Genomic DNA, 22,313 nt, shown 5'->3' with positions numbered 1-22,313 from the left:
CCTGGGTTCAAAACCTACTTTTAGCTATGTATCTTTGGGCAAGTCACTTAACCTCTCTCATTCCCCATTCTAGTTACTAAAACCAGTTATAACCTGCATGACCAGAACTGTGGAGGGACCGCTTTTACATCCATAAAACTGCAGATTATTGGCCTCTTGGCAATTCATGGGGGCATCAAGAGCAGGGTGACCAGGTTGGCGTAGGGCCTGAAGCTCATGCCACGTAAGGCTTAGCCCAGAGAAGAGAAGGCATGGGGCGCATAAGAGCTATGTTCAGGGATCTGAAGGACTTTCGCTTGTCAGAGCCTCATTTCACTTCATATATTGAACATGCATCTATTAAATGCCTACTGTGTGCCAGATGTGGAGCGTAGCTCCAGAGAGCAGAACCAGGCACAGGGGTCAGAAAGTGTGAAGAGACAGATTTCAGATCTATGCTAGAGCGCAGAGAGGGGGCCAGAGGGCTTTCTAGTAGCCCCAAAGTAGACGAGGCTGCTGTGGGAAGTAGTGGCATTCATCTCTCCCTGGAGGTCTTTAAACAAAGGGCAAACGCCCACTGCTTTAACACATTGTAGAAGGGATTCATTTCCAGCTTTGGTTTGGAATAGATGGTCTCTGAGGGTCCTTCCAACTCTGAAATTCTCTGACTCCCCTCAGAGGATGCCTGCTCTTGCTCCCCACCCTTCACCCCTTGTTTCACAGGGGGTGTTGTGAGGATCAGAGGAGATCCTATGTGCAAAAAGAGGCTGTATAAATCATAACTGCCATGTGGACCCTGACTCAAATCCTCCTCTCATTCCTTCTTGAGGCATGGAGAGGACTCGGGCTTCCCAAGGGCTGAGCTAGTAGAATTAAAAGCTTTGTCATGTTCAGGCTTGGAGAACACACCTGGAAACCTATTGTGTATCTACCTCCATGGACCAGCCCGTTACTGTCGTAGCTGTGGCAGGTAATTGATTTGTAGAGTGAGAAGGCAGGAGGCGTTGCCATTGCCCTCTCAAGGTCCCCAACCTCCTTCCTACCATGAGGCTGGGGTGTTGCTAGCCTATGAATCTGAGCTGACCTAGACCTTTGGGCTACCCCAGCGAAATTTGGGCTGGCTCTCTCCTTACTATGGAAGGGGGAAGAACCATGGAGCGAAAGGACAGTCTTGGGGGTAGAGTGACAGAGCTCTGAGAAGTTTGATCCTTGTGTGTGTATGTGTGTGCATGTGTGCATATGTGTTCCATTGGGCTGTGTATATACTTCAGAAGTATCCTATATATTTTCTTATCTTTCAGATCTTTGTGGTACTTATTCAGGGACCGACCCACATGTATAGAGGTTCCATAGTGGCTTGCTATGGTCTTAGATATATAGCATAAAGTAAAAAAGGCTAGAATCTCAGGGGTGGAGAACCTGTGGCCTTGAGGCTACATGTAGCCCTCTAGGTCCTCAAGTGCGGCTCTTTAACTGAATCCAAACTTCAAGATTAAGTAGACAGTGGTAGATAGTGCTGAACTCATCTTCCCGAGTTCAAATCTGGCCTCACATGCTCACAGGCTGCGTGACCTTGGGCAAGTCACTTAACCTTATTTGCCTCAGTTTCTTCATCTGTAAAATGAGCTGGAGAAGGAGATGGCAAACCACTCCAGTATCTTTACCAAGAAAAAATTGCAAATGGGGTCACAAAAAGTCAGACATGACTGAAACGACTGAACAGCAAAACAGGTAGTACTGACTCTGTATTCAATGTTCTTTCCCCTAGTAGAATGTAAACCACTTGAGGGCAAGGACTACTTAATTTCATTCAGTCTTAATATCCCTAGTGCCTTGGTATATACATAGTAGATACTTAATAAGTATTTGTTTACCAATTGATTAACTGCCCCAGCCTTCTGAGTCCTTCTCCTGTTTTTCCTTTGACCTGGGTCAAAGGTGCCAGGACTGAGACAATCAGATTCTTTGCTCAGTTGGGCCAGGCTCATCTCCAGAAGACTGGGCTTAGGGTGTTGAATTTTTCGAACTGGAGTAACCCAGAAAAGCTGTCTACCAAGAGGTGGAGGGGTAAGGATCTGCTTCCTCAGAAGAACACAGATAAAATCAGAGATTCCTGAAGCATTGATGTAAGTAGACACACCTCAGGGGTTATTGTTCATTGCCAAACATTGCCAAGTCATCTCCTCTGGGTGTGTCATTTGTCCATGAGCCCATGAGACTCAGCTGGTTAGGTCCTCACCATATCTTATCTTGTTTCTTTATTCTATTCTTTTCTTTTCTTTCTTTATTCCTTTCTTTCTTTCTCTCTCTCTCTTTCTTTTTAAACACTCATGGCACTGAACGTTAGGCTAGAAACACAACTGTATCCCTTTGGACTTTCTCTTTGTATACTCAATGTTTAGCACAGTCCTTGGCACAAAAAGTAAATGGTTAATAAATGCTTCTTTAGTCATTGGGTCATAGATTTTATTCTAGAAGGTATCTTAAAAGTCAGATTTTTGCTGTTCAGCTGTTTTTCAGTCGTGTCTGACTGTTCATGACCCAACTTGGGGTTTTCTTGGCAAAGATATTGGGATGGTTTGCTATTTTCTTCTCCAGCTCATTTTACAGATGAGGAAACTAAGACAAACAGGGTTAAGTGACTTGCCCAGGGTCACACAGATAGTAAGTGTCTGAGGTCAAATTTGAACTCAGGAAAATGAGTCTTCCGGACTCCAGGCCCAGTACACTACCCACTGCTCCATCTAGCTGCCTTAGAAGTTAGGACTAGTTGAATAAATGGATATTGAACAGGCATTGGTACTGGGTCTTTCAAATCCCCTAGAGTGAATAACTGCTAAAGGGAGGGACAGCCACTCAAGTCAGTGGCAGGCCTAAAGTTCCATTGCCAAGATGGTGATGATGATAATGACTTATGAATTACTTTTGAGATTCATAGAAAAAGCATTAACAGTTTCAGCAAAGCTTCAGGGTACAAAATAAATCCTAAAAATTCAACAGAATTTTATATAGTAACAACAAAACATAAGAAGCAAAAACAGTGAAATCTCATTTCAAATAACTCCAAAATGCAAAAAATATCTGGGGATCAATCTCCTAGAGCACACAAAAGCCTTGTATAGATTCAACTACAAAACACTTCTTAAAGAATTAAAGAATGTGGGGCAGCTAGGTGGTGTAGTGGATAGAGCTCTGGCCCTGGAGTCAGGAGAACCTGAGTTCAAATCTGGCCTCAGACACTTGACACTTACTGGCTGTGTGTCCCTGGGCAAGTTACTTAACCCCCACTGCCTCACCAAAAAATAAAAACTAAATAAATAAATAAAAATTAAATTAAAGAACAACCCAAATGGCTGCAAAAAATATTCAGTGCTCATGGCTGGGTCATGCCAATGTGATAAAAATAACAATATTACCTACATTAATTTACAATTTTAATGCGATGCAAATCAACTTATCAAGAGGATACTTAATAGAGCTTGAAAAAATTAGAATAAAATTCATTTGGAAAAGTGAAAGATCTAGAATATCAAGGGAAATGATGAAAAAAAAAGGTAAGGAGAAAGGGAGAATAGCACTTTCAGATTTCAAACTGTATTATAAAGCAGCAGTCATCTAGTATTGGTTAAAAAATAATGAGATAGATCAATGGAACAATCTAGACAAGGGAGATTCAGAAACAATAGAACCCAACAACTGGTATTTGATAAAGTAGAAAACGTTATCCTGGGGAAAACTCCTTTTTTGATAAAACTTCTGGGAAAATTGGAAAGCAGCGTGGCACAAATTAGACTTAGACCAACATCTTGCACCACATTCCACATATAGTCTATATATTCTAGATTTGTCTATCAAATACAGTATATGATATGTGATCTTAATATTAAAGATCATAATATAAAATAATTAGGAAAATAACCTGATCATGTACCTCTCACTGTTATAGGTAAGATATGCATTCTTAACAGTCAAGAGATAGAGGCAGTTATGAAAGATAAAATAAATAACTGAATACTTGCAGTTGAAAAGCTTTTGTACAAACAACATTAAGGCATCTAGATAAGAAGAGAAGTGATTGAGTGGGAGAAAATCTTTGCATCAAATATCTCTGATGAGGGTTTGGTATCTAAGATATATAAGCAATTTATAAATATATGTGACTTATGGCCATTCCCCAACAGAAAAATGATCAAAGGATAGGAAGATACAGTCCTCAAAAGAAGAACTGAAAGATATTCACAACCACATGAAAAATGCTCCAAATCACTAATAATTAGAGAAATGCATACCAAAAAATAACTCTGAAGTTTTACTCCACACCCTGCAAGTTGGCAACACAGGCAAAAAGTAACAACAGTCAACTTTGGAGGGGTTGTGGGAAGATAGACACATTAATACATTGTTGGTGGAGCTGTGAAATGTTACAACCATTTTGCAAAACAATTTGGAATTAAGCAAATGAAGTGACTGGAATGTCCATGCCCTTTGAACCAGAGGCTCTGTTACTGAGATTATACCCCAAGGAAGCCATCAATGAGAAAAAAGTCCTCATATACTCCACCTTTTTGCGAGAGCTAAGAAATGAAAACAAAGCAGATGCCCATTGATTAAGGGATGGATAGACAAATTGTGGTATACAAAAGTAATGGAATCTCTAAAAAATGATGCATGTGATGAATACAGAGAAGCATGTAAAGATCTCTATGGGCTGATGCAGAGTGAAGTCAGCAGAGCTAAGAAATCAAAATACATAATGACGACAGCAATGTCAATGAAAAGAATAACAGAAGAAAACCAAAGAAAATCTAACAAAGAGGTTAAGATTAGAGGGACTCAAATGAAGAGAGATGAGAGGACACCCCAACTCACCCTTTGGTGGAGGTGGGAGGTCCACAGGAATCACACATAACAAATGTTTTTAGACTTTCTCAATGTATTTTTCAGTTGGACTGACTTTTTTTTTCCTCTCAGAAAACAAAACAAAGCAAAAAATTATTTGTCGTAGGGGATTGCTCTTGGGGAAGGGGGAAGGTAGAGATGCATGAGATGTGATGATGTAAGAAACATAAAACATTAATAAAATGATTTAAAAAAAAAGAAAAAGCATTGGGCTTAGAGTCAGGAACCTTGGATTTACCTTCTAGTTTCCCCAATAATTCTTCAATTGGCTTTGGGACAAGTCACTTTTTGGTCTCTTTTGTTAAATGAGGAGGCTTGGTTAGATGACCTTTAAGTTGCTTTACCTTAGTTATTCCATTCTATGAGTCTTTGAGACTGGCTGTATTTCATCTGGCTTAGGGAAGTAGGATCCCTCTAGTGAGGGCTGACATGGTTGTGGTCACAGGCCTGGCCTCATTGGCATCCCTTGCCCTCTTGGCTGACCCAGTCGTACCATTCTCATGGAGCCTAGGTGTTTATTTTTGTGGGAATCTAGACACAAATGATTCTGGAAGGTTTTCATGTCCTCTAGGAAATTGGAGCAAGGCAAGTCTAACAGTAACTACTCTCCTCCCCCTACTCACCTCAATAGTCCCCAGGTCTCCATTAGCATGTTCTATTTTGCCTGGTATTGCTATGGACAGATTTGGATGGATCCCGGTCTCCACTGGCCACATTTCTTGTTCCCTCCTAGGCAAGTAGAGGGAATGTTCCTTGGGCTTGAGAACAAAGCAAGAGGGATGCTGAAGATGTGTCCTGGTCATGATGAAATGTTAGGAGAGATTGAACCATTGTCATGCCCGTTAAGAGCCTATATATTTCCTGAATTTTATTATAGTTCATTTAGATCCACCCCAGAGGAGACTCTGGTAAAAAAAAAAAAAACAAAACGAAACAAAACAAAACACCCGGAGCAGAAGGATAGGGAAGCAGTGGGGAAGGACGTGACTGGTGTAGTTTCCAGGACATTGGGTAGTGGGGAGGGGGCTGGCCTGAGGACCACTGGAAGGAACAGGAAGGGATGATCCTTTGGAGAGGCTTGGCATACCAAGACCTCCCAGGCTTTGAGGGAAGACTCAGTCACCTACCCATACGGGGGCTTGTTGAGGTAGGGGAAGGTCAAGATCTCCCCCTTCTGCTTGTTTTCATGTGTCCTATCTCTGGCATGTAGTGGATATTGTGCAGATATTGGATGTGAGAGGCCTGAGGGAACCTAGCCAAAACAAATGGGGAGCTTAATAATGGAATGTAGATGTGATCATGGAGGTGTTGTTTTATTCACTTTCTACAGACCCTTTTGCTTCCTAGGGACAGGCATTGGATTTGTGATGTCATTAATATATATAATTCCCAGGTGAGGAAACTCCTTTTGCCAATGTAGGTTGTCATCTTTGCTACAATTTATAGTCTTAGGGTGCAGTTGAATGACTTGCTTAATGTATGTTCTGGATGGTACGCGAACCCAGATTTTCCTGGCTTTTGGGATAGCCTATGATACCATGCTTCCTTTCATTTTAACTCTCACCCATCTCTTTTCTAATAAAAAAGGGGATTATGCCTCAGATGTAGATAAACCACAATTGAATCCGTAAGAGAGAGAAGAAAAACTCTGGCAAGGTAAAACCCTTAAGAATGATTGCCAAAGAATACTAATATGCAAAGTGCTCACTCAGCACCCTAGCCCTTTCAGGCCTCTATGCTCCTACAGCAAGGACATAAGTGACTCAAAGCTTTGTACCTGGGGGTCTATGAATACTTTGCCACTGCAGTGGTTATAACAGCCCACCTCCACGACCCTCATACCCCACAACAGTCAGTAGATGCTGTCATTGCCCATCTGTATGACAATGAGAAAGGAGAAAAGACTTGCTTCCTTCTGCCTGGGACCAGGCTCTATGTTATCCTCTATGTTACCTGCAAACTCTTTTTAAACACCCTTCCCACTTTCTACCCACCAAGCAAAAAATTCTGGACGCTGGTTAAGTCCAGGACAGTGAAGGAAAAGATGACTGTCTTGTAAAAAATCGAAGAATGTGTTGGAGAAGTATGTTTTGCTTTATGGAGATTGAAGGAAAGGGATTGAAACCAAGATGGGACCCACTGCTGTCTTCCCAGAGGATACTCAGGGGCATCTACCCAGGCAATCTGAGACACCTCCTTAGACCCTAGCACTTCTTTCTCCCACCCCACTTTAGTTCCTCTTTTAGGATCAGGAGGTATACCTTGCTTTTATTCTTTCTTTACATTATTTTCCCTCTTAATACCCACCACATCCCCATTTGTTTACTAGTTGAGTTTAATGTGTTTCTACCTCCAACCTGTTTATGTAGAGTATGAGTGTGTTTATGTTCAAACTCTCCATTATTCATTTCAGATAAGAGTGAAGTTCACTCCCATCACACCTTCCTCCATTTTTATACTCTTTTCACATATCGCAATTATTTGACCAAATAAAAATTTACCTTTCTAGGTTTCTCTGAACTTTCATATTTGTATTTCAGTGTTGCTTTTCTTCTCTGGACTCAGATTTTTTCATAAGAAATGCTTAAAAATATTCTATTCCATTAAAATATTACTTTTTACTTTTTAAGGTTACCCTCAGTTTTGCAGGGTAAGTTATTTGTGGTTGTAAGCCTATATATTTCAATGTTGGGAATATAATAATCCAAGATCTCCCCTCATTTATAGTAAAAGAGGCCAGGTCTTGTGTACTTGTGATTGTGGATCTTTGGGATTTGAATTGCTTCTTTTTGTATTCATTGTTATTGTTTTTTTTTTTTTCCTTTGAGATGGGAGCTCTGGATTTTGGCTATGACATTTGTGGGACTTTTCCTTAGAAGAGTTCCTTTCAGGAGGTAGATGGTAGATTCTTTCTATCTTTACCCTCTGGTTCTAATACATTTGATCAGTTTTCATTCATGATTTCTTGAAATGTAGTATCCAGGTTTTCTTTTTTAAATCATGGTTCTCAGTAAGTCCAATGATTCATTCTTCTTGATTTGTTTTTCTGGTCAGTTGTTTTTGACATCAGATATCTTAAATTTCCTATTTTTTTTCAAATTTTTGATTTTGTTCTAACATCTCATACTGTGTCACAAAGTCATTGATTTTTCTTTGGTCTATCCTGGTTTCCAGAGATTCAATTTCTTGAGCAAGGTTTTACCATGTTTTCTTCTAAGTTACTTATTCTCCTTCCATTCTTTCTTCTAGAATGTTTTAATTTCTTAAATCTCTTGCTTCATCTGTAAAATGAAGAATTTAGACTAGGTGGCTTCTGAGGGTCTTTCTGGTTCTAAGTCTATGGCAATTGTTCTACTGAACAACTATATGTATCATCCATCCATCTATTTGTCTATCAATTAGTTAATTAATTAATTCATGAATGCATGCACCCATTTACTTATAGTCTCACAGAGTTTCAGAGTTAAAAGAGACTTCAGAAATAATTTAACCCAGACTCTCCTACAACAGGAATCCCTTCAAACCTATGCTTGAAAACCTCTCATAATGGGGAACTCAATATTTTCCAAAGCAATGCATCTCACTTTTGGACACAGATCTAATTATTAGGAAGTTTTGGTGTTTTTTTGTTTTTTGGTTCTCTCTGACAAGTTTGAAACCAACCTCCCTGCAATTTCCACTTGATGCTCCTACTTCTCAGTCCTCTGGGGCCACACAGCATCAATGTCTCTCTTTCACATGCCAACCCTTGAAATACTTGAGCATTTCTATAAGGTCACCCAATAAAGTCCTCTCTGGTCTGTGAGGGAACTACCTGATTTTTTCCATTCAGTTCACAAACAACAAATTCTCTTTCTGGCCATTTTCCTTAGGTACTTATTAACAATCTCCTTTGTGCAAAACTGCCCTCTGCACTGGGGGATACTCCTTATTCAGCACCCATTCATGTCCTATGGAGGAGGATTGAATCGTGTGCTGTTTGGTCACAGAGGGCAAAACCAGGGGGAATATATGTGTAGGTGTATGTGCATGTGTATGTGTATGTGTGTGTGTATGCATGTGCGTGCGTGCTGCAAAGAGAATAATTCAATCAAGTAGACAAACATTTATCAAGTGTTTACTATATGTCAGGCATTGTGCTAAGAACTGGAGCTACAAAGAATGGCAAAAGCTTGGTCCCTGCTTTTAAAGAGTTCACAGTCAAATGGAGGAGACAATAGGTAAGTTACTATCTACCTTCAAGATATGTACAAGGTCAACTGGAAATATCCTCAAAGGGAAGGCTCTAGCATGTGGAGGCCTGGGGGTGTGGAAAGAGATCAGAAAAGGCTTCCTGAAATTTAGGCTTGAGGTCAGGAAACATCTCCTAATAAGTGGAACTGAGAGGTCGTGGGTTTCCCTCTCCTTGGAAGTCTTCTCTAACCAGCCTAATATTGTAGTGGGGATTCTGATTATGTATGGGTTGAACTCAATAGGTGACTTCTGAGATCTCTTCCAGCTCCCAAATTCTGTGATGCTTTGTGATTCTGGGAAGTGAGGTATATTCCTTGCCCTCAGGGAACTTACCTTCTAGTAAGCAGAAAAAAGGACACGTGCAGATAAATTTAACATAATTCAGAATGTCGTATATAAACTAGAAAAAAACAAAAGTAAACGCAATTGTTCATGGAGTTCCCAGAAAAGGGAGATTCCTTCCAGTTTGGGAGCATTAGCAGCAGAGGTCCCCTGGAATAGGTCCCAGCTGAGCTGGGTTTGGAAGGATGGCTAAGAAGCTCGATAAGGGGGACAAGAAGTTAGGTGTGGGGTTCATGGGGGACCATTTGGAGAAGGAGACTATTCCAGGGCCAGCATCTGCCCACATGCAGTGAGATCCTGTCCTGGACTTGGTGAAGACTTTAGAAACTCCACCAGGGAGAGAAAAAAGAAGTGGCTTTTAGTGAAATCAAAGGCATCTTGGGGTGGGGGAATGAAATGGAGTGAGCAATAAGAATCAATATGCCGATGACGAATTGGAGCCTGGGGGCCGGGGCGGGGGGCTTGAGGCTTCTGATTATGCTGGAGGATCGACAGGGTTTCTGTAAAACTCCTCAGCTCCCGTTTCTTCTCTGACTGATGTATTGATTTTCCCCTGGGAACCTCCCAACTTATCGTGGCTAAACAAAGCCTTTATTTCCTACCAAAAGGAGAAAAGTTTCAGGCCTTTATAATTAAGTGCCCCGGTGAAGGGCAGCTGCCGAATGCCGGCTTGGGGTGCCTGTCAAGGCCCATGATGGATTGCAATAACACATCATTAGGGTGGTGGCACTGGCCTGAGATATGGCTGACATACATCATCTGAGTGCCAGGCGGGGCGGTGTACATCATGAGAGCTCAGGCCTGCTATGGTGGGACCAGCTTGGGTCTGAGGGTGGGGATGGGGAGCAGGCCCAAGAAGGGAAACAGAGATGGCAAGAGCCCAGGGAGGGGCAGGGAGGACAGGAAGCACGGCACATGTGGGTGAGGGTGGTCCTGGAACTAGAACTCTGGGCATGGGTTCTTGCTCTGCTCCCTCCATTAGTGAGCTGGGAGATTGGGGAAAGACACAGAACCTCTTTTGGCCTCAGTTTCCTTAACTGCAAAATGATTGGGGTGGACTAAGTCATTTCTAAAGTCCCTCCTGGTTCAGACGTTCTGTGTTCAAAGCTTCCTTTCAGATCTAAACTTTGATTCTCGGCATTCTAATGTTCATTCCAGCTCCAGTTATCATATGTGCCTGTTATAAAGTCCTTTCCAATTTAGGCATTCCATGCTTGGTGTTCTCAGGCCCTTCTAAGCTCCGACATTCCCTGTTCTATGGTCCCTCTCAGCTCTGACATTCTCTATTCTAAGTCCCCTCCCAGCTCTGACATCCCCAGTTCTAAGACATCTTTCAGCTCTGTCATTCTGTGTTCTAAGACCACTCCCAACCATGACATTCTCTGTTCTCAGGCCCCTCCTAGCTCTGACATCCCCGGTTCTAAGACACCTTTCAGCTCTGTCATTCTATGTTCTAAGAGTCCTCCCAGCTATGACTTTTTCTATTCTGAGGCCCCTCCCAGCTCTGACATTCCCTGTTCTAAGGCCCCTCCCAGCTCTGACATTCTCTGTTCTCAGGCCCCTCCCAGCTCTGATATCCCCAGTTCTAAGACATCTTTCAGCTCTGTCATTCTATGTTCTAAGACCATGACATTCTCTGTTCTCAGGCCTCTCCCAGGTCTGACATTCCTTTTTCTAAGGCCCCTCTCAATGCTGACATTCTGGGTTCTAAGCATCTAAGAAGGGCCTTAGAACAGGTAACGTCAGAACTGGGACGCCCTTGGAACAGAGAGCATCAGAGAAGAGATATTAGAGACCATCGCTTCCTATCCCCTCTGCAGGTAGATGATTAAGCTACAAAGCAGAAAGAAGCGCCATCTCGTCCAGCACCATAGTAGGGCTGAACTTAGGATGCTGAGCTCCTGAGTCCCAGCACTGAGTCCAACAGGACAGTCGTCCTTTTGGCCCTGGCTGGGGAGGTTTCTCAGGGGGAACAGGGCCAAAGGGACCACTCACATTTCTTGAGCTTGTCTCAGGGAAGGCAGATCTGTCTACAAGCTATCGTCTTCCCCTCCCCAGCCCCCTTCTCCAACTTGGCTTTTCCAAAGGGAATTAGAGATCAAAAGAAGTTACCCTGGTTTCATTCCGGAATCTCTTCAGACCGTCAGGTTGGGGAGGGGTCCCAGGGGCCCAAAGACCTTTCAAACCTCTGCAACAACTAATTATTCTGTATTCCATTTTCTGAAAGGTCAGGGCTGGGGCCACTGGCAGCAAAGGGAGGAGGGAGGCCTGGCCCAGGAATAGGGCCAGGAGGTCAACCTTGCAGCAGGCAGCCGGGCCAGGGGGCAAAGGGGGAGGGGGCAGGCCTGGGGCTGCAGGTGGGGGAAGGGGTAGGCTGAGGCCTGAGATGGACCCACAACACAGGGTGGACACTGGCCTGAGTCTGGCAGAAGAAGCCGTGGCAATGGAAGTAGAGGTGCGAGGCCCAGGGTTTGGGCACAGGGGCCTTTGGGGAAGAGACCCACATCTCTGCCAGGAGAGTCCAGACCAACCCTCACCACGAGACAGGTCCCTGGGGGACAGTCAGCTTCTGGAAGAAAGGCCAGTTGGGCTAGTAGCCCTCCGGTTCCCCTACTTCTCACCATCTTTCTTCTCTGGGCCTTCCCAACTTTGAAATGATAGGTTTTGGTCCTGCTTCAGTATTCTATGATATATTTTCTGAGGCCCCTCCCAGCCCTGACATCCCCTGTTCTGAGGCCCCTCCCAGCCCTGACATCCCCTGTTCTCAGGCCCCTCCCAGCCCTGACATCCCCTGTTCTCAGGCCCCTCCCAGCTCTGACATCCCCTGTTCTAAGGGCCCCTCCCAGCCCTGACATCCCCTGTTCTCAGGCCCCTCCCAGCCCTGACATCCCCTGTTCTCAGGCCCCTCCCAGCTCTGACATTCCCTGTTCTAAGGGCCCCTCCCAGCCCTGACATTCCCTGTTCTAAGGCCCCTTCCAGATCAACCACCCCACACTGGGTGACTTTAAAGCATTATCTTCCTTCTTCTTTTATAGCTTAGGTCATTGAGACCCAGTGAATAGTGGAGACTTGGCCAAGGTCAATGGCAGAGTCAGAGTTAGGACTGGTGACTTCTGGCATCATGCCCTGTGTTCCCTTCTCAGACCAGACTGCTCTCTTGGGACTTAGTGGAGAGGATCCAAGCAAAGCAGGGGAGCTGTTAGGGGCCTCTCCTTCTCACTGCTGTACCCTGAATTTAAATTCTCCTAGTGGGAGTTTCACCTTCTTTCTCTCTTTCTTTTTTCTTCCTTCCTTCCTTCCTTTCTTCTTTCTTTTTTTTCCTTCCTTCCTTCCTTCCTTCCTTCCTTCCTTCCTTCCTTTCTTCCCTTCTTCCTTTCTTTCTTGTTTGTGGCATCTAAAAGTATAGAAATCAGGAGGGGAGATTTGAACTGATTCTTGAAAACCAGAGAACCTAAGAGAGAATTCCAAGTAGTATAATAAGACTTCAAGGGAATTGGAAGTGAGAGGACTGGGAATAGAAACACAAAGAGGAGACAGCTTTCTTGAAGAGTTTAGCAGAGGAAGAAAGTAGAGGCATCATGAAATGGCTAGAGGGGCTGACAGGATCAAGTGAAGGTATTTCTAAGGATGGGCTTAACATGGGTGTAGGGCAGCTAGGTGGCACAATGGATAGTGAAAGAGCCAGGCCTGGAGTCAGGAAGACCTGAGTTCAAATTCAACCTCAGATACTTACCAGCTGTGTGACTCTGAGCAAGTCACTTGACCTCTTTGCCTCAGTTTCCTCATCTGTAAAATGAGCTGGAGAAGGAAATGGCAAACCACTCTAGAATCTTTGCCAAGAAAACCCTAAATGGGATCACAAAGAGTCAGACATAACTGAAATGACTGAACAACAACACAAAATATGAGTGTGTTTGTAGGATGTGGAAAAGGAGACGGTAGTTAGGGAGAGATTGAAGATTAATCAGACAGTAGGGGTGGTAGTGGGGGCACTCTGTTGGGGAAGAGAAGAGGGATTGTGATCAAAGATGCATGTAGAGGCACTGTTGGCCACCTCTTTCAGAGAAAGGCATGAAGGAGGAGATAGGTGGGGAAAATATAGAAGAGATGTGTGATGAGAAAAAGGGGAAATGAAGGAGCTTTTAGTGAATGGCCTCAATTTTTTCAGTGAAACATGAGGCGAGTTCCTCAGCTGAGAGGAAATGGGGATGGGGAGCCATGGGAGGCTTGAGAAGAGATGAGAATGTCTGGGACAACTGCTATGCTTTGGGGGATAGTGAATCAATTAGAGATGTGTAAAAGGATCGACTTTCTGCAGTGAGGGCTGAGTTGGAATGATATAACATAAATTTGTAGTGGACCCAGTCAGTTTTATTTCATGATTTCCTCTAGCTCGATTCAGCAAGATTGAATGAGGCAGATGGTGGGAACAATCCAGGGTTGGGCTTTGGCAAGACATGATGGGTAATAGGATAAGGGGTCAAGGGACTTAAGAGAAGATGATAACATAGAGTGCTGGTTCACCAAGAAGTTAAGCTAGGGAAAAGAGGAAAATACAGTCAGTTCAGGGTGACGGTCTGGGAAGGAACTGAGGCATAGAGGAATTGGTGGTCATAGTGAGGACAAAGAACAGGGCTAGAAGTCATAAGTCATAAGGAAAGATGAGATGATCAAAAATTATGATCTGATAAAGAAATTTCAGAGTTCATGAACATGGAAATGGAACTCTTGTGGGTGATGAGAAAATCAAGGGTTTGGCCCTCTCTTGGTGCAGCCGAAGTAGAACATAGGCGTAGGTGGTGGGGCTCGAGGAGTACGAGTAACTGGAAAGTTGGTGTTGTTGAGGGACCAAATTTGGTTGAAGTTGCTTAGTATGAGGGCAGGAATTTGAGGAAGGAGAGAGAAAGACTGTGATCCGGCCTCATTGAGGAAATATAGAAAATGTTCTTGGGGGGAGGCTGTAGATAATGGCCTCTGGGCCCTGGATTGTGGGATCGATTTGTACGGCATGATCCTCAAATAGGAGAATGATGGTGGTCAAGGCAACAAGTTAACGAACACTGATCTACAGAGTTGTTCTGACCTCATTGTTGTACGCCTAGGAAACCTGTGTAGTCTGCCAGTGCCATGCTAGGAAACTGAAGCTCTTCCATTTCAATGGTCTTAGGACCTTTGGACATCATCTGATGTTCCGAACATCATCAAGATAAGGTATCAGATACTGAGGTCCTCTCTCGAGCTCAACCGCCAGGCATTCAAACTCTTCTGTAGCACCAACTCTGATGGGCTGGCCACGTGTTCAAATGCCAAACGCACCATTACAGAGAACAAGGTAAGCACTGCCATGGAGGTCGGAAGAAGCCACACAAGCTCATTCTGAAAGTCTCTCTGAAGGACTTGAGTATTGACTGTGAGACATGGGAGACACTGGCATAGGACCACCCGGCCTGGTGTGCCCTCATCAAAAAATCTCCATGAGAAAAACAGAATCATTGAATCATAAAGGAAATGTCAAGTCTGAAAATCTAGAGCCTCCTCCACCCAAAATGTCCTAATGGGTTACTTGTGCCCGATCTGTGGTAGAGCCTTCCAAACTCATATCGGCTGGATCAGCCACAGTCAAATGCACCAGATTCTGACTCCAGCATTGTGAAGTCATTGGTCTTCTTTGAAAACGATGGATAAACAATAACAACAGCTGTGTGCCAGACACGATGCTAAGTGAAGGGAATAAACACATAAGCAGAAATAGAGTGCCTGCCCTCAATGAGTTTATGTTCTAGTGGGGGAAGACAGCCCCCTAAAGAAGACTGAGGAGCAGGGGTGAAGATGGTGTTCAGGGAAGGGGAATGATGAAGAAAGTCTAGAGAATAAGGAGTGAAACACAAAGGAATTATGACATGGCCTCGCCTGGACGCTCTCCTGAAATGGAGGGTTTAAGATGAATTGGCCAATCAGAGGAAAAGGCCACAAAGGCTCAGTATCCTGCCACTGTGAAAGGGCCAGGAGGGGAAGAGTGATGGTGGAGAAAGTCCAGGGAAGCAGAATCTGGAAATGATAAAAACAAAACAAAATGGAACCCACACATTCACACAACAGAACAATGACCCTCCCCCCTAAAATAATTTTTAAAAAGTATGTGACCCTGGACAGAGCCTCAGTTTCCTTTTTTCTAAAGCCAGGAAGATGTTCTAGATGCACGCAATGGCCTCTTTCAACTCTGAAATCTATGAAGCCTGGGTGTGAGTCCCAATTCTAACACTTAGAATCCGGTCTTAAGTCCTCTCTGGGCCTCAGTCTCATGCTCTGTAAAATGGGGTAAATTCCATTCACATTCTTCCTTTTGTGGCCTGTGGAGAGGGAAGGGTTTTGTAAGCATGAAAAGTGTGTTTGTGATATTAATTTTTTTCCCCTGAAATTTGTCTTCTGTACCTTGTCTGGATGCCCTACCTTTGGGCCCACTTGACCATGTCTAAGTGAGGAGACTTGCAGGAGATTTCCCCAGGACCTCTTCCGAGTCTGTAAATGCAGCCTGGGGAGGTTGAGGAGCCAGGGGAGGAGGGCTGAGCCACTTGCCTTGTGAATAGAAGGGCTGTTGCTGGTCCATCATCTCTCAGCCTGCTCTCCGTGTGGTCATGTCCTGTTGGGGGCTTATGTCATGGGATAGAGGGGTTCCAAGGGAACCCAGACCCCAGCAGGAGCTGGCTAGAGAATGTAGGGGCCAGCAAGGCCCACAGGCCAGCTCAGGCCATGACAGGATGAACAGGCCTTTTCCAGGCCCCGCTGAAATGTTTATTTATAACTCCCACCGTCTGGCCAGAGCCTTGCCAATCAAAACAGACGGAGGGTTTTCCAGCGGCTCAGGCGTGTTCTTTTCAAAGGCCTTTTTTTTTTTTCTTCTTCTTCTTCTTCTTCTTCTTCTTTTTTTTTTTTTAGAGGTGGGGGCCATGATATTCGATAGGAGTTAAGCTGCAAAATTAGTTTCAGAACAGCGGGCGTCTCTTACCCATCGGCCCTTGCCAGACTGGGGGCTGCCGGGGAAGTTAACCCCTTGCTTCACTCTGTTAAATTGGGCTAAGGCTGGAGCCTAGCGCTGGGAGAGGAGGTGGGGGTGGGGTGAAGCCTTGTGCCTCAGTTTCCCTCAGGGGAGGGGGTGACTTAGGACAAGCTCCCAGACCAAGAAGCACCCCCCAGACCTATTCATTGCACGGCAGTCTCCAATGCCTTTGTGAAACGTTCCCTATCCCTCCAGAAAGATGTTCATTCATTTAACAATCACAGGAGCTAAATATTACAAGAGGACCTGAGTTCCCCTCTTATTTTCAGAGGCAGGGAGACACAGGAGTAGAATGTTTGTGGCTTAAATAGTGGATTTGTAATGAGAGGAGCTGGTTTCAAATCTTAGCGCCTTTAAATATTGAAAGGTTAAAATCCCGTGTTCTCTTTTTTAAAGTTGGAAAAGTCATGAAAATTTTGGAGCTGGAGAGAACCTTGGAGGTCATGGTGTAACCTCCTCATTCTACCAAGAGGGAGACTGAGGCAAAGAGAAGGGAAGTCCTTTAGTCCAGATGACACCCTGAGTCAGCGGAAAACGGGGCACAGACTCCATCCTCCTGCGTGTCTTCACCAAAGCTCCCTGCTGGGCTCTCAGTCTTCAGGTCTGAGCCCTTGGGGGGCCTTACCCTTTCTGAGCCCCAGGAGTGAATGGGATCCAGCCCCCAGACTAGCTAGGAAAGGCAGGAGTAAACAAGTCACTTAGCTAACCTGGTCCTGGCCCACGGCCAAGCTCGGCATCTCTTTGCAATATTTAACAATGACAAGAAAATCCATTGCAGGGCCTGAGGGAAAAGGAGAATTCCTATTTCAGCCTGGCCTCTCCCCGCCCCCTCCCCCTTCCCTCCTCCCTTCTCCCACTCCTCCCCCCTCATCACTGTCCATACCTCCCCTCCACCCCCAATATGCTGTCCTTGATGGTCTCACCGCCCGGCTGAGAGAGGCCCAGAAGGGCCTGGGATTAGGTTCTTCCTGCTCCCCCCTGCCACACCCACCTGCTAAGGACAGGTGAAGGGTGGGCCAGGGGATGTCAGAGCTGGGAGCACCCCTGGTCCAGAACTGTTTTTAAGCACCTACTATGTGTCAAGCTCTGTTCTAAGAGTTGGTGGTACAAAGAAAAGCAGAAGATTCCCCTGCTCTGGAGGAGTTCAGAGGTCAGCGGGGGGGACAACATGGGAGCAACCTGGTACAAACAAGATAGAATCAGGATTAGGCTGGCAATGATGAGCAGGGAGAAGGCTCTAGAACCAAGGGTGCTAGGGAAGGGCGTTCTGAAGAAGGTGGGATTTTAGTTGGGACTTAGAGGAAGTCAGGGAAGGCAGAAGATGGAAGTGAGGAGGGACAGGCTTCCTGGCAGAGGGGACAGCCAGAGAAAATGACGGGAACTGGGGATAGAGTGTCATTCTTTGCAAAGAATGGTGAGGAAGCCAGTGTCACTGGATAGAAGAAAATAGGGGAGGACGTAAGGTGTAAGAAGACTGGAGAGGGGGGAAATCAGAGCAGGGGCAGGCCTGAGAACAGGGGATGTCAGGGCTAGGAGGGGCCTGAGAACAGGGAATGTCAGGGCTGGGAGGGAACTGAGAACAGGGGATGTCAGAGCCGGGAGGGAACTGAGAACAGGGGATGTCAGGGCTGGGAGGGGATGTCAAGGCTGGGAGGAAACTGAGAACAGGGGATGTCAGGGCAGGGAGGGAACTGAGAACAGGGGATGTCAGGACTGGGAGGAGCCTGAGAACAGGGGATGTCAGGGCTGGGAAAGGCTGAGAGAGAGGCAGGGAGTGTCAGAGCTAGGAGAATATCTAATGCAATTCCTCTGGTTGGAGCCAAGCTTTGCCCCATCCTGGCTGTGTGGCCCTTGTGCATGTATCTCTTTGTCTAATTGTAGCTAAGCCTACTTGCCCTGGCTATATTACAGGATGTTACAAGGAAACTGTCCTTAAAGTATTATAGAATTATGAGGGATGATGAGGAAGATGAAGATGAAGATGAGGGAGAAGCGGAAACCAGCCATCCATCCCCAGAATGGACTTCTTAGGCCAGGCTGGGAATGCATCCTGAGCCTCCATCTGCAGGCCGGTCCCCAACACTCCCCCACGGCCTGATGGTAGCTCAGAGCCTTTTAATCACTTCCAATATTGCCAATTTTGTGAGAAGAATTAAAATTATTTATTATCCTGGCTATTTTTCAGCTCCCCAGAATTCTTCTGGGGAATTTTTCCTTTCTCCAACAGCACAGGGCCTGGTCCCTGGTTAATTATGAGATGCTGAAGGTTTTGAGAAGCCTAATTTTAGTCTGAACCACCTGGATTTCTCTTGGGATGTGTTGGGACAGTTGTTGTGGTTGAGGAAGGGTGGGTGAGAGGGAAGGGTCCCTGGGTGGGCTGGGAGGCAAGGCTGGAGAACAAGAACAGAGAAGGGGCGTCACAGGGACCTCAGGTGCTGTTGGGGAACCTTGGCAAGTCCAGAGCCTTGGAATCTCAGAGCTGGAAGAGACCATCAGATATGCCCTGTCAGAGCAGATAGGCATCATTGTAATAACTTTAAAATAGTAATAGTAATAATAGTAGTTAGCATTTACAAATCACTTTAAGATTTGCAAAGTGCCTTTGCAAATATTGTTGTACTTATCTTGGTAACACCTTGGAGGCAGGCGCTATTATTATCAATCCCATTTTACAGATGAAGAAACTGCAGCAAACAGAGGTTAGCTGATTTGCCCGGGGTCACACAGCTAATAAGTATCTGAGACTGGATTTGAATTCAGGTCTCCTTGATTCCAGGACCAGTGTTCTATCCATTTTGCTGCCTAGCTATACAAGACAGAGTGTGAGGGCTGGGAGGAACATTCCCTTAAAACAGGGAATGTCAGAGCTGGGAGGGGCCTTAGAACAGAGGATGTCAGGGCTGGGAGGGACCTTGGAATAGAGAATTTCAGGGCTGGGGGGGGGCCTTAGAACAGGGAATATCGGAGTTGGGAGAGGCCTTAGAACAGGGAATATCAGAACTGGGAGGGGCCTTAGAACGGGATGTCAGAGCTGGGAGGGAACTTTCTAGAACACAGACTCTAGAATATCAGAGCTGGAAAGGGCAATACAACTTATAATGCTAGAGCTAGAAAGGAGTTTAGAATCTAGAATGTAAGTATTCTAAGGGCACATGGAACAGAAAATGTCAGAGATAGGAAAGGCCATAGATTATAGGTTAGAGTTGAGAGAGTTACCAAGACTTACCAAGATTTTAGAGTATTATTGCAGTCAAGAACCTTTGAGGCAAAAATCATCCAATTCTGCCATTTTTAAAATGAGGAAACCGGGCCCCAGGATGGGCCTTGGCCCTGGCCAGCAATGACTGTGTTTCCGAGCTGGGACTCTAGCCTAGGCTCCCGACTCCTAGCCTAGGGCTCCTGCCGCTGCCCCATGCCGCTGCCGCACTCACCCTCGGCCTCTATAAGCGCATCCTTCCAGTGAAGGTTGAAATCGGAGACTGCTACCGACTTTTCATTCCTTGTCGCTATGGGACGGGAAGACAGCTGCAGCTAATATGCTCACTTGGGTCAAAGGAGAGAGCCCATCATTGATTGGAGATGATCTCTGTGGGGAGATGAGGCTAGCCTAGGTGACCTCTGGGGATTTCCCTCTAACTCTTTGGCTTTCTGAACACAAATCTCTTGGTATACCAGGAAGATCATGGCTCTTTCCCGCACAACACATATTGACTGGCATAGGGGCAAGAAAACAGGCAAAAAATATAAATGTTGGTATATACTGTGTGCCCACATACCGCCTCATTCCAACTGGTCATGACTACATTGTTTGATATAGACTTATTATTCCATTTGATATAGGGTTACAGTGTGATGGTGGTGGAAAAGTCTCTTAGAGCAAAGAATGTCAGAGCAGCGAGAAACCTTAGAATCTAAAGTGTCAGCATTAGAAGGGAATTTGGAACGTGAAGCGTCCAGAGCTTTGGAGGACCTTAAAATAGAGGCATCAAACACGCTAGCGGAATGCAGCCCCCAATACTCCTGAGTGCAGCCTGAGCCAGATGAAAATGGAATTAAGAAATAGTTAACAAAATAAATAAAAATATAATAAGATATAGAGAGTATTATTAAAATAAAGTTTTCTGAGTCAATATGTGGCCTGAAGGGGTTCTTACTTATTAAGGATTATTATTATTGTATGTATTTATAAATAATATAGGGCAGCTAGGTGGGCACGGAGGATAGAGGGCTGGGCCTGGAGTCAGGAAGATCTGAGTTCAAATCCAGCCTCAGTTACTGGCTGTGTGACCCTGGGCAAGTCACTTCATCCTGTTTGCCTCAGTTTCCTCATCTGTAAAATGAGCTGGAGAAGGAAATGGCAAACCACTGCAGTATCTTTGTCAAAAAAACCCCAAACGGGGTCATGAAGAGTTGGACAGGATAGCATCAAACAGACAATGTTTATTATTATTATTATTGATAATGATTTTATATTTTAATATAAATGATTTTATTATATTATATTTTATAAATAATTATATTTGTCCTTATAAATAATGTATTTATTTGTAGATAATGTATTATTATTAATATCCCCCTAATGGATTTAGTGGACCCCATTCCCACTTGAATTCGACTTCACTTCCTTAAAACGTAACATATCAGAAGAGAGAATATCAGAGCTGGGAGGGGTCTTAGAACAGGGGATGTCAGGGCTGGGAGGAATGTTAGAATTTAGAACCAAGGATACTGTTAATGCTAGAGGGGACCTTTGATCATGGCACTCCCTGCTACCATTTGACAAATAAACCATCAGAGGTCCTGACTGGTTAAGTGACTGCCCTAAGGTCACTTGACTAGCAAGTTGCAACGGTAGGATTTGAACTCTGGTCCTCTGACTTTGAATGCAGAGCTTTCCTTGGTGGCCAAGGCTTGCTGTTCCACATCCCAACTCTTTCTCATACCCACACAATACTTTTTTTGACTCCCACAGTCACAGACCGAGTTTGTGTCTTCACCACCTATCACCAGACCTCCTAACCGTTCCTATACCTCCTCTCTCTCCTCTCCAACCATCTTCCTGCCACCAAGTTTTGTCTCTGTCCTGGAACAAGCTCCCTCTTCCCCTTCACCACAGACTCCTGAGCATGTCTCTGGGCTCAACTCAAGTGCCACTGTCTCAGGAAGCCGAGCCTGATTTCCCTGGCTGGGAGCAGCCCCTCCTACTCCAGGGAAATTGTTGTGAATCTACCTTTCTTTGTATTTGGAATTTGCTCTCTTATGTCCATAATGCTTTAGAGAGTCTAGCTTCCTTGAGGGCAGGGAATCCTTGGTGGTTTTCTTTGACTGCCCAGGGCTGGGCACATAGTGTGTGCTTTAAAATGCTTGGTGGGTGAATTGACGAATTGATGAATGCCTTCCCCATAGAATGTCTACACCAGGTTTGTTCCTCACAGCCTAAAAACCTCCAAGTCAAAGACCATGCTTTGACACACAGGCTCAGACATGTGCTCCCTCTCTCCCTCTCTCCCTCCCTCCGTTCTCTCTCTCTCTGTCTTTCTCCTCCTCCTCCTCTCTCCTCTCTCTTCCCTTTCCCTCCCTCTTCCTTCTCTCTCTGTCTCTCTCTCTCTGTCTCTCTCACTCTCTGTCTCTCTCTCTTCTCTCTCTCACTCTCTCTCTCTTTCTCTCTCCTCTCTCTCTCTCTCTCTTTCTCTCTCTCTGTCTCTCTGTCTCTGTCTCTCTCTCTCTCTCTCTCTCTCTCTCTCTCTGTCACACACACACACACACACACACACACACAGAGTCAGTCACAAGAGACTCTTGG

Source organism: Vombatus ursinus, unplaced genomic scaffold (assembly GCF_900497805.2).
Source record: "Vombatus ursinus unplaced genomic scaffold, bare-nosed wombat genome assembly UNPS02001287.1, whole genome shotgun sequence".
NCBI classification, from domain to species: Eukaryota; Metazoa; Chordata; class Mammalia; order Diprotodontia; family Vombatidae; genus Vombatus; species Vombatus ursinus.
The sequence above is the reverse complement of the archived record's forward strand: the minus strand, read 5'-3'. Positions refer to the sequence as shown.